Here is a 4510-nt window from a genome sequence, read left to right as displayed (position 1 = left end):
CACGGGGTTTGGTGGGTTGTTAATCTCTAGCAGTAGGAAGAAGAGAGGGAGTGAGGAAGACAGGGAAGGAAGGAAAAATTATCAGTTTAAATTTCAAAAACTAAAGCAATTCAAAGGATTTATGTAGAATACAAGACACAGAGTCACAGACTGAAACAGAGGCCCCTAGTCAATGCATGTGCAAACGAAAGCCACTTTCTTACTTTTATATTTTTCATCAGACTCTGTTTATGACATAAATTCATACCTAGTTCCCAAAGAACTAACATGGAAAAAAAACCTTCAAATTCATGACAAAGGCAGACATATAAAATTGAACGTAGTAGCTATTTTGCCTTTAAGATGAATATTTTCTAACCTATTTTCTTCAGATTGACCAAATCTGAATAAGAAGATTATCATTAAGCTGATAAAGGTGAGTTGCAAAAATGTGCAGATAATACCAGGATCAATGAGAATAAAAAAAGTGAAGAAATGTTTCTTTTCTTTGAAAGCAGAAAGAAACAGGAAACCCTGCTCATCAAATGTAACCATCAACAAACAGAAGAATCCAGCCTGGCGGAGAGACAGGAGAAATACAGATGCAAAGCTCGTCAATGAAAGGATGATGATTCTTGAAGCTGGGAGATGGCTCAGAGGGTTAAATGTTTGTTGCATAAGCAAAAGGACCTGAGTTTGATTCTCCAGCATCAACATAAAAAGACAGACATGGCTCCTATAATCTCCATGTGGTGGGGCAGAGATAGGCAAGCCCTGGTGGATCCCATTGGCCAACCAGTCTAGCCAATCAATTACATTTAAATAATTACATTTAAATTGGCATTTTTCTTTCCATGTACAACAATGAAAACCAGAAGAAATTTAATTGGTCTATTCAAAGTATTTAGAAAGTAGTTGTTAACCTAGAATAATTTGTAAAAAATAAGATATATCAGCAACATGGGGCAGTCACCTGGAAGAGGTCCCACACAGTGTGGGGTAGCCTGACCACTCAGCAGCCATTTGAGCCCAAATCCAGTGCTTTGAGTAGGTCAAGACTAAGACCTATGCCACTTATGAGCTGCTAGACTCTGAAGAGGAATAAATGCTGAAGAACCAGATCTGAGAGCACATCATGGGCACCAGAGATGAAAATCTGAAGTATGTCTGTGATGGACAAAGTCTAGGCAATGGTCGAGGAATTCATGATGTTTCAGAAAACCATGACCCATTGCAATGACTATTTGCCCGTAAAGCTGTGTGGGCAAAAATTATACAGAATGAGCCTTTCCGCTCGGCCGTTCTCCTGAATAGGAGGCAGCCATGGCGCCCAGCCGGAATGGCATGATCCTGAAGCCCTACTTCCACAAGGACTGGCAGCTGCGAGCAGTGGACACTTGGTTCAACCAGCCGGCACGCAAGATTTGCAGACTCAAGGCTCGGCAGGCAAAAGCCTGCCACATTGCCCCTCGGCCCGCGTCCTGCCCCATCTTGCAGTGTCCTACCATCAGATACCACACCAAGGTCCGCACTGGCCGGGGCTTCAGCCTGGAGGAACTCAGGGTGGCTGGTATCCACAAGAAGATGGCTCGCACCATCGGCATCTCTGTGGACCCAAGGAGGAGAAACAAATCCACTGAGTCACTGCAGGCCAACGTGCAGCGCCTGAAGGAGTCCAGCTGCAAGCTCATATTGTTCCCAGGAAGCCATCTGCGCCAAAGAAGGGAGATGGTTCTGCTGAGGATCTTAAATTGGCCACCCAGCTGACAGGATCCGTGATGCCCATCCGGAATGTGTACAAAAAGGAAAAGGCCAGAGTCATCAGAGAAGAAGAGAAGAACTTCAAGGCTGTTGCTAGTCTCCGCAACGCCCGTGCCAATGCCCGGCTCTTTGGCATCCGAGCAAAAAGGGCAAAGGAAGCTGCGGAGCAAGACATTGAAAAGAAAAAGTAACGCGTGGCTGGAGAGTTGCAATAAATTTTCCATAAAGCAAAAATATATATATACAGAATGATATTATTGAAGTTTCCAGTGTCACTGTGACGAGTGAATTTTTTGTTGGAGGGGTGGAAAGAGAGGAACAGACAGTGCTTACACAGAGGAGAGAGGCTGAACTATGTCTTTTACCACTGAAGGCCATGCAGATATGGGTGTCTGTGCTACCACAAGAGTTGATGATGATGCCCATGGCCCATGTTACCACTGAAGGCTATGTCTAGGTCCTGGGTCCTGCTAGGGGGTTGGGCTGATGCCCATGGTCCATGTTACCACTGAAGGCTCTGTGGCTCATGGTCTATACTGCTACCACCAGAGGACATATTGACGTCTGTGGGCTGAGCGGCTGCTAGGGACCACATTAGTGTCCATGGCTCACACTGCCACCATGAACCATTCTGAGGTCTGTGACCAATGCCAAAGGCCAGGTAGATGTGCATGGTCCATGCTGCCCCCAGATATGATGTGGAAGTCCATGATTGATAGTCCTGTAGACTATAAAGAGCAAGGAAACTTCTCATGCAGGTTCACAGTTGAAAAACAGAGAAATAGATGGTTTCTGTATCAACCCACCCACTCCATCTCACACCTGCAAAAAATAACAACCAAGACAGGAAGCCACTAAAGAGAACTCGTAGAAATTGTGAGAAAGAAGCTGAAGTGTAGCTCTCCACCATAGATGGCTAATAATGAGGGTAGGAGTGAAAAACTCACTTTTCTTCAAGTCCTGGCTAATGAGAGTTTGACCATGATCCAATGACTATATGGACACAAATTACAAATAAGACCTCTCTCTCTCTCTCTCTCTCTCTCTCTCTCTCTCTCTCTCTCTCTCTCTCTCTCGCTCTCTCTCTCTCTCTCCCTCCCTCCCTCCAAAGTTGATATAACTACGGCCAATAAACACATAAAACACATGAAACAATAATAGCTGAATTGATAAGGAAAAGCAAAACAGATGTGTCACAATAAACCACACAACTACTCTACACTTTTCTATTGTTGTGATGATTAAACTCTATGATCAAGAGCAAGCTGGGGAGAAAAGGATTTATTTCATACTACAGTATACAGTCTGTCCTGAAGGGAAGTCAGAGGAGTTCAAGGCAAGAACCTAAAGGCAGGAATCTAAAACCATGGAGGAATACCGCTTACTGACTTGCTCTCCACAGTTTGCTCAGCTTGGTTTTTTGTTTTTTTTTTTTAAATGATTCAGGAGCACCTGCCCAAGAGTGGCTCCAGCCACAATGAGCCGGGCACCCCACATCAATCATCAAGCAATAAAAGAACGCCTGCAGACTTGCCTACAGGCGAATCTGATGGAGGCAATTCTTCAACTGGCACTCCCACTTCCCAGATGACTCGAGCTTGTATCAAGTTGTATCAAAATACTAATACAACATGAATAAAAATAATGGGTAGAAGCAAAGAAACAGAGAAATGAGAGCCCTGGTATGTTGGTTGTAAGGAAGTAAGATGGTCTAGCTGCCACTCTCATCACTGCAATCAATGGTGACGTCTCATGGCAAACAGAATAAATTTCAAACTCTATGTGGCTGTGGTCCAGGGCTACACATTCAGTTTCATTTTCTAAAACTCACTCCACTGAAGCCATAAAGTCCTATGCACTGGTGTTTGGAGAATTTTGAGAATGTTATGCACATAGGTGTTGGGAGCAACTTACAATGCATCGTAGCTCAAGTGCCCACAGGACAGAGTGACTTAGAGGTAAGCTGCAGATGTTCTTGCAAGCACACATCCTATCATTTCCACCAGTCCATCTCCCCCAATGCACCAACTCCACTTTGAAGGCCTGTGTTTTCTTTATTAAATATTCGTCCTCCAGCTATCGGAAAGAGCCTTAGGAAATGTATTCTTAATGAGATTTTGAATGATTACCTGAACTCGACGCAAAAACTCCTTTATCACAGCCAGCTCCTCCTATCCTTTCAGAAAGAACCGTGATTTCTGACTATTAACTGAACATTTTATGGGCAGAAAATGGAAATTGAAAACGGGAGAGCCTGATTTAAGTCATGACCTGGCCCCTCAATTAAAATGAATTTAAAGTGCAATATAACTCCTCATGTAAAGTGATTGAACAACAAGTAGATTCTCTTTCCAGAAAGCAAGATTAAGTATGCTCTTGGACTAGCACACCTTGCAACAATACAGGAAGTTACAAAGCAAATCAGAAGATGGAAGGGACAAGCATGGAGTGCAAGGAAAGTAGCTTGGAAATTTCCTCTGCTTGTGGTAGATGGAATTTATTCCTGGCCCCAGTAGAGTACAAATTACTGCTCTCAAGTCTAATCTACCAGAACTGCGAAGTCAGCCAGGCAGTGATAGCCCTAGCTCCATGAGGCTGCTCACACAGACAGCAGAACAGCTCCTAACACCTGCTCTCTTGGCCCAGAGACTCTGGGAAGAGCAGTGATTAAGCATCCTGATTCTTAAACCAAGTGTCAAGAAGAGCTGCCAGTGCATAAAGGCTTCCTTTTATGAGAAGGGCATAGGAAGTCTGGTGTGCCATCTAATGT

The 4510-nt window shown here is 43.9% G+C and overlaps 1 pseudogene; it reads left to right on the top strand.

Annotated features, from left to right (window-relative positions):
• The first annotated feature begins 1270 nt into the window (after window positions 1-1270).
• Window positions 1271-1931, top strand: LOC127663838 (60S ribosomal protein L13-like; annotated as a pseudogene).
• The last annotated feature ends 2579 nt before the right edge of the window (window positions 1932-4510 follow it).

This window comes from Apodemus sylvaticus, chromosome 13, assembly GCF_947179515.1.
Source record: "Apodemus sylvaticus chromosome 13, mApoSyl1.1, whole genome shotgun sequence".
Taxonomy (NCBI): Eukaryota; Metazoa; Chordata; class Mammalia; order Rodentia; family Muridae; genus Apodemus; species Apodemus sylvaticus.
This window is presented reverse-complemented; position numbering and strand designations above follow the sequence as displayed.